The 12982-nt window shown below is 28.5% G+C and overlaps 2 pseudogenes; both read left to right on the forward strand.

The window, feature by feature from the left end:
* Positions 1 to 12982, forward strand: part of LOC149062276 (zinc finger MYM-type protein 1-like) — a 299795-nt pseudogene that overhangs the window by 138853 nt on the left and 147960 nt on the right.
* LOC107164678 (uncharacterized) lies at positions 4027 to 5822 on the forward strand (annotated as a pseudogene).

The following is a 12982-nucleotide window of genomic DNA, read 5'->3' on the forward strand; positions in this document are numbered from 1 at the left end:
TCGAACACCGAACAACGATGAAAAATAGATAGTGTGTGTGGTTCTCGGGTGTACGAACAAAACAGTTCGAACTACACCGTACGCCGTACGCGGACAAATAAAACCGTAGTGTGTGTGGTTCTCAGGTGTACGAACAAAACAGTTCGAACTACACCGTACACCGTACGCGGACAAATAAAACCGTAGTGTGTGGCCAGCTTTATATACAGGTCAGGCAACTCGGTATTATCTATACGCATACGGTTGGATCGCTTATTGATGAAAGGAATAATCAAAATGATCTGCAACGCTATCTATTATCACAGTACACAATACTATCATAATTTAATAATTTATTTTATTTAATAATAATTTCATTTACATTTATTCATTCTATATAATATTATTATTATTAAGTACGACAAAATGTAGAAACCTTTTTCTTTTTAGAATTTTCTTTTAATTTCTCTTTATTTAATTGTCTTGTATATTGTCTCATTCTCATATTAATATAGTACCTGATAGTATACGCAAAAATATCATCTTTATGAATATTACATGGAAAATTCAAGTCTTCATTTTGTAAGATATCTTCGTTCGTTTCAGAATAACATCAGCACTATTAATATTTTTGGTAAAATAAACACTTTTTCATCGGCATTGTAATATATATGGCTAAAAACCTTGGTATTATTGTCATTTGTCTATAATATATTAGATAAATACAAAACAAAAAACCACAGTACACACTAGCTACAATATCATAGATATAGTGATCATCGTATATCATAGAAAAGTACCTATTTAAATATTTATATTAGTATACTAGTGTGCAGTGTGCTATAATAGTATAATAGTCCATTATGAACGAAAAATATAAATAGGATTATGTAAAAATAATCCAGTAGATGGCGTTCTATGTCTTTTTGACAACGAATGTTCATCATTAAGCGAACCACAATCATTTGTTAGTTGCCCGACCTGTATATAAGACCGTGAACATAATATTATATAAATATGTATTATAATAATATAGTATTGAGGTATATAAACTTACATTATACATTTTAGAATCAAGTATAGTTAAAAATTATTTTCAATATACAAATGTCAAATATTCAATGTAGGTATACCAATTATTTGAATTTCATTTTGAATATTGATAAAATCAGTTTGTGGTGGGAACGTGACGTCACCTTGGGCAAGTGCGCAGTGATAGTGATTCTAAAATTCAGCAGAACATGCCTGTATATTTAGCCATGGTTATTATTTTATTCATTTATAATATTGTTATACCTAAGATACCTGTTTCTTGTTTAAAACATTTGCTGGTTAGTTATATATTTCTAATTTAAATACTGTTTCTTGTGGTATAGGCGTATAGGCCGTATAGCATGTGTATGGTTTATTTTGTATTTTTAGTGTGTGCGTGTGCGTGCACGCCGGCGCTCGTACGAACACGAACGGGAGTGCCTTGGGTGAGAGCATAGAGTAATATAGAGGCGCCGTTCCCTATCACGACTGTGAATCGCGGAAAAAATGGCCACGGAAAAAAAACCCCAAAAAAAAAACCCAACGGAAAAAAAACCCAAACTAAAAAATACACCCACGGAAAAAAAAAGCCCACGGAAAAAAAGCCCGAAAAAATATATTATACATAATATATTTACATTTATTTATAGATACATATTTTAAATATTATACGTAGTATTTAATTTTTTTTTTAAAACTTTTTAACTTCAGTTAAATTTTGTATTATTTTAACTTAGCTTTTTATAGTTAATTATCATTATTGTACAGTTAAGTTAATTTACAAATAAATCATGTGATTTTTGTAGTTAAAAGTAACACCAATGTGTAGCTGAATTAACTTTATAGTTCAACCTAAATAAGTTATATTTAAAATAGCTATAATGTCAAAATCATTTTGTATTAAATATTGATTCTAATAACTGAATAATTGTATTAATAAATGAGTTAAATTAATCCAAGTAAATGATTATTAATATTCCTTAATAAGTGTTTTGTTGTTAATTCAACACTAGATTTTTACGTGTGATAGTTAACAATACAATTTATATTTAACACAATAATATTACACCCTGTCAATAAATTTCAATTTTATTACCCAACCTTTGATAAGCATTTTGACATTTAATTTAATTAATGTTGCTTATATCTTTATACATATATATCAGTATAAAGTAAGTAAACTGTACTTTTCTTAAACCAATCAAAATTTTGGGTAATAAAATTGACTTAAATATTATATAATGGAATAAAATTCCACTCAAAAATACAATACTTGGTTGTTGACTGTTGTAATAGCACCTACATAAATAATTAACTCAGTACAGTAAATCCAAAGTTAACGGTTTGTTTTATATTATTTTATACATTTTTGTACATACCTACCTACTATGGATATTATAAAATCTAATAAAGGATGTGACAAGTTATGCTACAACGGCTTTACATATGTTGTAAAGCATATTGGTAAATCCAAAATAACTTGGAGGTGTTCTAAGAGGTCTGCAACGAAATGTATAGGAGAATTATACACTAATCATCAAAAAGAAGACCCTGTATCAAAATCCAATCATAACCATTTTGGGGATAATGACAAGGTAGATGTGGTAAAAGCTCTATGTGTTATGAAAGAGCAGACAAAAGCTGGTTTATCTAAGCCACTGGAAGTTTATGCTGAAACAATTTCTAAGTTGGACGGTGACACAAGAGCAAAAATGCCAGTGGAAGACAGTGTTAAAAGAACATTAAGAAATCAACGTTCTAAATTGAATCCAGTTGAACCAAATAGTCTGGAGAATTTGGTCATTGATGGTTCGTACCTAAATTAATATATACAAATTATTAATATTACAATTGTATTTAAAACTCAATATATTAACGTTTAACAGATGAATGGTGCACAACAGGTCATCCTGAGTATCAACATTTTTTAATTTTTGACAATGGTATTGATTCTGAACAAAGAATTTTGATTTTCGGTACTGTAGAAGGTATGACAAATTTATCAAAATCTAATACATGGTATCTAGATGGTAATTTCTCATTAGCACCAAAATTATTTTTGCAACTGTATGTTATAAGAGTAGAGGTAGATGGCATATTTATAACTGCAATTTATTGTCTATTACAAAGGAAAACATCAGAAACCTATAAATTATTATTTAGAAAATTAATTGAAAAGTGTGAAGAGAATAATCTGTACCTTGATCCAAAATATGTCCATCTTGACTTTGAAAAGGCTGTAATTAAAGCTGTTCATAAAGTATTTAGCCGAGAAGTTATTATCCGTGGGTGCTTCTATCATTTGTCGCAGTCTACTCACAGAAAAGTTCAAGCTTTAGGCCTAGAAAAATTGTACCGAGAAGACAATACTTTCAGTAAATTCTGTGGAATGTTAGATGGCTTAGCATTTTTACCTTTGACAGATGTTGAGCAGGGAATGTCTTATTTGAAATCCATTATGCCTGATACTGCCTTAGACTTGGTTGAATATTTTGATTCTACATATGTGAATGGTAGGGGAGACCGGGGGCAAACGTAACATGGGTTGATTGTAACACGCTGAATATTTTCTTCCATGATAGGTAATAAGTATCGGTTGAACGTGCGTCATTTGTCCCCCAATTTTTGTCATCTTATCCTGTTATCAGTTTGGCTTTATCGTGTTTTGTTAATCAAATAATCAGTAAAAACCGATTTTTACATTCAAAAGTGAATTTTTTTTTTTTAAGTTTTTTTTTTACGCCATCGTATTTGCGCTGTTTAATATATTATTCAAAGTATCATCAAGTAAATCTTCCGGAGATTACGATTATATAATAATAAATTAAATTTTAAGGTAAGTTCATAATTTGTTTTCGCATTGATTCAAAAAACTTTTTATGGGACCAATAGTAACAAACAGACTGGGGTCAATTGTAACATTCTGTATGAAAATCGATTATATTTTTTTAAATATAAACTTTTATTAACATGGTGTATTAATTATTAATTATTATACTTGATTTAGTTGACAAAATGCCTCGAAAACGAGAAAGAACCACTAGTAGAGGCACCACATCTGATACAACAATGAAAACAGCAGCACTTCTATGCTTGGATGAATATATGTCGGAACGATCTGTAGCTACGAGTTTAAATATCTGCCATGTGAGTTTAAATAGGTATATAAAAAAGTTTAAACTCCACAGAGAAACAGGTAGTACTTTACCTTCAGTTGGTTACCGGCCACACAGTAAAGTATTTAATGACATCCATGAAAAGCAACTTGTAGACTATATAAAAAATTCAGCTGATATGTATTTTGGTTTGAGTCCTAAAGAAGTTAGAAAATTGTCATTTGAGTTTGCAGTTAAACTAGGACTAAAAGTACCAATGAATTGGACAAACAACAAGGAAGCTGGTGTTGATTGATTCTCTGAATTTTTAAAGAGGAATCCATCAATTTCCATTCGTCGTCCCGAAGCGACAAGCTTATCAAGGGCTATGAACTTCAACAAGGTGAATGTTAAACATTTTATGGACAAATATCAGTCAGTTTTGTTGAAGTATAAATTTGAAGGGCAAGATATCTACAACTTAGATGAAGCAGGGATTACAACAGTCCAAAAGACAGAAAAGGTAGTAGCATCTCGTGGTAAAAAACAAGTTGGTGCAATCACATCTGCCGAACGTGGCACATTAGTCACTATGTGTTTGGCTGTAAATGCGATCGGTAATTTTATTCCTCCCATGTTTGTATTCCCAAGGGTTAATTATAAAGATTACTTTGTAAAAGGAGGCCCATCTGGTTGTGTTGGTGTTGCAAATAAGTCAGGCTGGATGCAAGGGAATGAATTTTTAGAGTTTATGAAGCACTTTGCCAAACATGTAAAGCCTTCAGTTGATAAAAAAGTACTTGTTCTTCTTGAAAACCACGAATCTCATTTATACCTGCCAGTGATAGATTTTTGTAGAGAAGTGGGCATTGTATTATTATCATTCCCACCGCATTGCTCACACAAACTACAGCCGTTGGACCGATCTGTATATGGACCATTTAAAAAATATATTAACCAAAGTATGACTTCCTGGATGACAAATAATCCTGGGAAAAGAATAACTATTTATGATGTACCATCTATATCTTCCAGTGCCTTAGTTAGTGCGGCTACTCCTCGAAACATTATTAATGGATTTTCTGTGTCAGGGATTTGGCCATTCAACAGGGATGTGTTTACAGAAGATGAGTTTGCTCCATCAGTAGTCACCGATATGGTAATAAATACAACTACTGAAGAAATAGTAAACACAACTACTGAAGAAATAGTAAATACAACTACTGAAGAAATAGTAAATAATATTAGTGAAAATCTATTAAATTATGTTAATAACGAGCCAGTAGACAGTATAAATCCAGTAATTATTGATGAACAATGTCCACAAAATCTAAGTTATGAAATATCACCTGAACATATCAGACCATATCCGAAAGCAGCATTACAAAATAAAATTAAAAATAAAGGAGGTAGAAGAAAAGGAAAAAGTGCAATACTTACTGATACACCAGAGAAAATAGAGATTGAGCAGAGAACAAAAGTTAATGCTAAAAGAAACATAGATTTTGGAAAAAAGAAAAACTTAAAAAAGTCAGTAATGATGATAGTGATGAAGAAGAAACATATTGTTTAGTTTGTGCTGATCTGTATTCCAATAGTAAACAAGGAGAGACATGGATTCAGTGCAAAAAATGTAAACTTTGGGCACATGAAGACTGTACCAACCAAATGTTCACAGCTCACTACACATGTGAAAACTGTGAAGCAGATGAGTAAATTATATCAAAATTTAAATTTGTTTTGTTATTTATTATTTTATTATTTTTATATATATTATTATGAATAATTTGAAGTCTAAAGTCAAGATTTACGTTTATTTTTTATTTAATATTTTGTTATTTTTATATTATGAATAATTTAAAAAAACATATTAAGTTGTTATATTTTACAATTAGCATTATAATTATAATTTAAAACCATAAGATATGGTAACTCTCATTTTGTGGGAATACAAATATTAGTTTAGTAAATTGTTATTACCATTACCTATATCAGAAATTGTTTAACTATTTAACTACAATATGCCTATTATGTTTTAACAATTGATATTTTAAAATGTTTAAAAATATGTTGTGATTGAGTTCCTTTGAAATAAAACCATAAGACTGGTACCTACAAATAAAACTAATTTTGAATTATTTGTTCCTAATTATTTTTTAGTTAAGTATTAATAATCAATATATATCATGATGATTTGAGTCTAGTATAGTTTGGTTACATCTACTTATATGTCATGGTTATCAGGCTTAATTTTTAATTTAATAAAACATATATAATTATATTAATATTATTGAAAAACGAAATTAAGGTATGTGTAACATTTAACCCCAAGGTGTGTTACATTTAACCCCGGGGTCTGGGACATTTGTAACATTTTTTTTTTTTTTTTAATTAAAAATATCTACTACTAAGGTTGATATTTAAGCAGTTTTTGTAATATAGTTGAGTAGCTAACAAGTTCCTCTATCAAATGGTGATGTCAAAAATCAGAAATCTGTACAAAAATGTCTTTAAAATGTTAAAAAGTGCAAAATGTTACGTTTGCCCCCGGTCTCCCCTAATATTAACCCATCGTAGCGGCGTAATATGGTGGGAATTACTTTAATTTTCAATTGAAGGGCTTGTTGCAACAACTAGAAAAATCCACTTTTTGAAATTGTCCCGGGCAAAGAAAATTCTTTTTAGTGACTAAATACTTGTTAAAAATAATTTTGTTCTAGTTTGTTTATTATTATTTGTATAATTATTCACAATATTGTAAACTTTGAATAAAAAAAAAATCTGGGGATACTATTTGTTTGTCAAAGTTGAGGGGAGCATGGATTTATCTGGTTGTTGCACTTAAGTGTATTAGTTTTTATATTATACCTTAAGTAATTTATTTATATATCCAATATCAGAAGCATTTTCAATGTTATTTTTATTTATAATAATTAATCAACACATTAAGCCATAACGTTACTTATTTCATGAACTCGATATGATTATATGAAATTTGTACTTTTTTTTAGAAGTTCTATGTTCGACATCTGAAAGTCCTCCAGTAGTATTTAATAAGTTTATAAAGCCAAGTTCAACTGTTTTATCTCATTTCTTCAAGTACCACCCTTGTCAACCAAAAGATCCCAGCCTCCCATTCAATTCAAATAAGATTTTTCTTCGAGAAAACGGAACAAATCGTGTATGGCTAACATTTGATGAATCATCAAAACAACTATTTTGTTCAGTTTGTTTGGCTTTTGCTTCTGAATCGAATTCACATATATTATGTGTGGTTTCATATATCTTACATAAAATTTTGAAAATAATTTTCAATTAATAAAGTTTTTTTTATCATTATTATTATTTTTTTTTATTTTGCACACTTATGAGTTTATGACCAAATCGTTGGTCCTCTATTAATTTTTGGCCTGGCAAAAAAAAATTCCCGGCCTGAAATATTAACTCAGTCCGCCCCTGCTAATATCTACACAATTTAATTTAAAATAATGAAAAATAAAATTGAGGCTGATATAAATGTTTTTAGAAGATTATAAAAAAATAAAAAAAAACGTGGAAAAACTTATAAATTAAAAAAAATTGTGGCGAAATTTTTTTTATAAATTTTAACTACCTACAAAATAATTTGCAAATAACGATGATTTCAACTAATTTTTGTCAATATTTAAACTTCCAAATGCTAATAAAAAAAAAAGCGGGTAAGTCATGGATGTCGCTCTGCTGTACAGAAGGTTACAAGTGTAATGGATGGAATTAAATTTGAATCCAATGATATTATATCATTGTATACGAAAAACGATTCTGAGCGGAGACGGTTTATCTGTCTATAGGTCGTCTAGGATATATTATAGATTATTAAAAGTGTTCAAATCTTACTAATCTTAAACTTAAAAAAAATTTTTTTTATGAATTTCTAGCTTAAAATGCGAAAATTTGCAAGTAATTTTGAAGTTGAAACATCATAAAACTTTTTGCGTTTATAACTAAGGATTAAAAATACAACACTAAGTTTTCCATAAGTTTTCCTTCAAGTAGCTGTAGAGAAAACTCAAAGCATCATTATAGGAAAAATTTTAAATGCGTTTGAATTTTAAATTTTTTCGTAATAGCGTAACGATGACGATTTATCCTCAAACTATTTTAAATATTTGTTATTATTTAAAAATTATAAGGGCCGTATTTATAATCAATTCCCAAGTCTATTCTTATCTTTTACTTTTAAAAGTAATGCTTAATCATAAGTATTCATAAACAGGCTTAAGTCATACTTTTAAAAGTTATAAGCAAAAGTAATTCTTATTCTTATTTTGATAACCAAAGTCATGGTCACACATGGTTATTGATTGTTATCACTCATTATCACTGTTAACACTCACGAATTGTATATTATTATACGATATTCGTTTTTATGTAAATACATTTTCAAAAAAATATCATTTTTTTAAATACGACTAGTCAAAATGGGTAAAGGACTTGCCTATTCAGCATCCGAAAAATCTTTAATTATTGAATTGATACAATTAAATAAAGTGGTGGAAAATAAGAAAACCGATGCATTTAGCATTCACGATAAAAACAAAGCATGGGAAAGGATACCAAAACTTTCAATGCGAGTGGTGATCATCCAAAAGTGAGTTGAATTTTAAATATTATATTTTATGTTTAATCATTGTTTAACGTTTTTAGTATTCTGAAGTAGAAGACGTGTATTAGATAGGGACTATACCTATTTTGATTATCAAAAATAATATTTAGACACCTTGCTAAGTTCCTATTGATGGTATTATATAATTGTTGTATCTACTTCTAAGATTAATTTATTACCAATTATTTATATAATATAATATGGTAAACCATGGTAGTTTTCTATTAGTGATACGAACAATTTGTTAAAATTAATTTCACACCCCATCATTATTTTAAAACAATTATATTATTAATTTATTTGATTTTAACAATTTATTATTTATTTATAATTTTTTTGGAATCAATCTTGCAAACTGCATATACAAATAATACATTATTTTAGGAACTTCCAACATTTTTGTTACATTTTATATGTTAGTAGTCTACTATAATAAAATTAGCATATTTTCAATTTTTTTTACTATTTACTAATTTTATAGAGAATATTAAAAAAAATATTGTTTTATTAATACCTAGGTAGGTTATCATTTAATTTTTATTTATTATAATAAATTTACTCACATGATAATAAATTACCCTTTGGAATATTTTTATTTTAACTTAGGCTTTAGGCATAAATAAAAATAAAATAAATGACCTCCATATGACCATATAATATGGTGATTTCTATTGAAAATTATTTCACTTACCTGAATCTGTTAAAAAATTCTTTATCGTCATAAAAATCAATTGGATTTTGTATGTCTCTAATATATCGTTTAGGAACACGTTCATTATTTTCTTCAGCACGGTTGTAAAAATTAACTAATTCTACAAAGTGTATTATATCCATATTTTCAATTTTTATAAAACTAATCAATGTGATATGGTCAAAAACAAAAAAAATCATGAACGTACCTCGTATACAATATCATTATTATTAAAAGAATTTCTTAAGCATGGTCAAGACCAGTCTTTTTAAAATCTTCTGAATAAGTCATACTTTTCATTTTCTTAAGCTCGAGTACTATTTATGAATCTCATTTAAGTCATAAGCATGACTTAAGCAATACTTATTCTTAAGAATCGATTATAAATACGGCCCTAAGTTGTAGATACTTGAAAATTTCACCAGTTATTTAGGTTGGCATTTTCTTTACATGATTTAATTTTCAAAATATTTTGACTTTTTTCGAGATATTTATAGACAACTGAAATTTTCAATTTTTCTGAAAATTTTCTTTTGAAGTGTCGATAAAATTTTTTTGGTCCTATCAAAATACTTGAAAATTTAATACAAAGTTCTTCATAAGTTTTTCTTATAGCTATTAAAAAATTATAAAAATACATGGGCAAAACTTTTTTTTATTAGCATTTGAAGTTCAAATATTGACTTAATACGTAAAAATTACGGCAATGTTCAAATTATCTTAGATAGAAATTCATAAAAGTTTTTCTTTTTAAATCTAAGATTTGAAAATTTAATACAAGGCTCCTATCGTATTTTTATAATAGCAGTTGAAAAATAAAAGAAATATATATTATGCATAATTTTTTTTTTTTTTGAAGCATTCAAAGTATGTATTTGACAAAATACGTAAAAATTACGAAAATTCGCAAATTATTTTAAACTAGAAATACTTAAAATATTTTCCTTTTATATCTAAGATTTGAAAATTTAATACAAGGCTCATATCATATTTTTACAATAGCAGTTGAAAAATAAAAGAAATGCATAGGTAGTCACATTTTTTTTTACAGCAGTGGTCGGGAACGCCGGGCAAATACTGTCGAGCTATGTAGTGCGTGTTATGGATTGCGTGTATTTGTGTATGAATGTGTGTAGATGTGTGTATAATAAAATGGTAACAAGGTTTTTGGTAATAGTTGCTGTGGCTGTATAATACACAATAATAATAATACAATATATATAATAAATCACAGCAATACAAATGTATAAAAATATAATATTAATAAATCACAGCCCTTATGGCTAAGTAATACAAATATAATAAATTGGCCCTTCTGGCCCAACAGAGTAAGAGTAAATGCTAGGCCCTTATGGCGCGAACCAAATCAAATAATGATAAGCACAGCTATCAGAGTTGATGCTCTTGTAAAAATAATTAAGATAATTAATATTACTTAACGTGCGGCCCTTCTGGCTTAACAATTAAATAAGTATAATAAAAACAATAATATATATATATGGCCCTTATGGCATAACAGAATACAGGGTTATAATATAAATGCTCAGCTCTTATGGCTAGACAGATAAAGTGTATAATATAAAATAATGTGTGGCCCTTATGACCAAACAAAATGTAAATACAAATAATAATATACGGCCCTTATGGCACGACAGAGTATCAATAGTAATATATGGCCCTTATGGCACGATAGAATCTAAATAATTATATATACCTACGGCCCTTATGGCACGAAAAATAAAATATGTATACAACAAAAATATAATAATAAAATAACTCACAAGGTGTCGGTGCACTGATGGCCAGCCGCTGCCTAAAAATACAATAACAAAAAAAAACACAACAAGATACAGTGATATAAATTAGGAACATACAAGTTTCAATTACTATAATAATAATAAGCCCTTCTGGCACTTGTGACAATAAAATAAAGAAAATACAACAAGATTTACCACTATTGTGAAAAAAGAATATAAAATTATATTTCGGCACTGACCGGTGTTGACGCGGCAACGTTTTATACGATACAAAAAGTCGCGGCGGCCGTGTTAATTAATATCCGCGTAGCCGGTGCGGCGGCATACGATAACGGGGATATCTACATATTATATAATTCACACGGGACAGAAATAAGAACATACAAAAATAAAACAATAATTAAAACGGTGATTATGTGTGTGTGTGTGTGCGACCAGCTATTCTCCGTGCCCGATATATTAAGTTAAATGATATTACTCGCAAATTACGTTGCGGCTGCAACAAGATAAGAACCAGAATCAATGGTAGAAGACTCAGAGGCCGCCTTAGACATAGATGGATGGACACTATAAAATTAGACCTAGCAAAGATTGCACCAGAAACAGAACTAGCAGAAAGTGAAAATAGAGAGAGGTGACAAGAAATTGTGGAAGCACCGAAGACCCTCAATGGGCTATAAATACTAAAAAAAAAAAAAATTATAATAATTAATTAATGATTATTTATTTATTATAGTAGTACATTATATATTATACATTTATATAACATAGAATATCATTTAATTTTTAACATTTTAATATTTTGATTGCTTTGTTACCAAAGCTTTTGAAAGTATGATTAAAGAGAGAAAAATATCTTGCTAAAAACTGGGTGAAATAATTTTCGTGTATATATCTCTAAAATTAATTTACGTGAATTAAGATATGGCGCTACGGCGGCGGTGTCTGCTGGTAGTAGTTTGTCACACAAACTGATTTTATATAATATAATAATATGTTTTTAAAAATGTAATACATACACATGATAATAATAGTGTACAAATACATTTAATATAATTATGCACACAATAGGACAATAAGAATACAAATAATATTATTATGACTACTAATGACTATAAAACGAGGAGAAGGTAAGTACCTATTTAACTTTTACCGCGACGGCTATGTGTGTAAAAGTAATTGTTACCTAAATAATTCGCAGATGCCATTAATAAACATAAATTGTGATAAAAATTACTATAATAACGCTAATAACAGTAATAATTGTTGAGGTAATGATCATTTGATAATGATTGTAATTTTTTTCATTTCTTTTTAAAACAAACGTCATCGTTTTTAATTTTAGACGGTATTTGGTGGCACAATAGCATATCGCAAAATATATTATACCTAATAATATTCTAAAACACTCATCATCTTCTCCAAATGCATCATATCGGAGTCTGTTTATAAACTATATAACTACCTGTATATAAACCACGGCATGTTCATAGTTCTTTCTGGGTATCCAAATATAATTGTGCGTATATACACTAGACAGGTACAATAAGTCTATATAACCCCACCCTCCAACACACGCAATGTTTTCAGTTTTAAAACAAACATAGGCACAAACTTTGACAATAATAAATTCTATCAAAAACTAAGTACATAATCTTAAGGCCAAAAAAGATAAATCTAGAATTGACTCAACATTAAAAAATTTAAATGATTATAAAATCCATTAGAATTTAATAGTTTATTTACAAAAAACTGAAAATTCCTACCAAGGAAAAAATTAAAA

The sequence above is a fragment of the Diuraphis noxia genome, unplaced genomic scaffold, assembly GCF_037042655.1.
Source record: "Diuraphis noxia isolate RWA-SAM2 unplaced genomic scaffold, SU_Dnox_SAM2 contig0001, whole genome shotgun sequence".
Taxonomy (NCBI): domain Eukaryota; kingdom Metazoa; phylum Arthropoda; class Insecta; order Hemiptera; family Aphididae; genus Diuraphis; species Diuraphis noxia.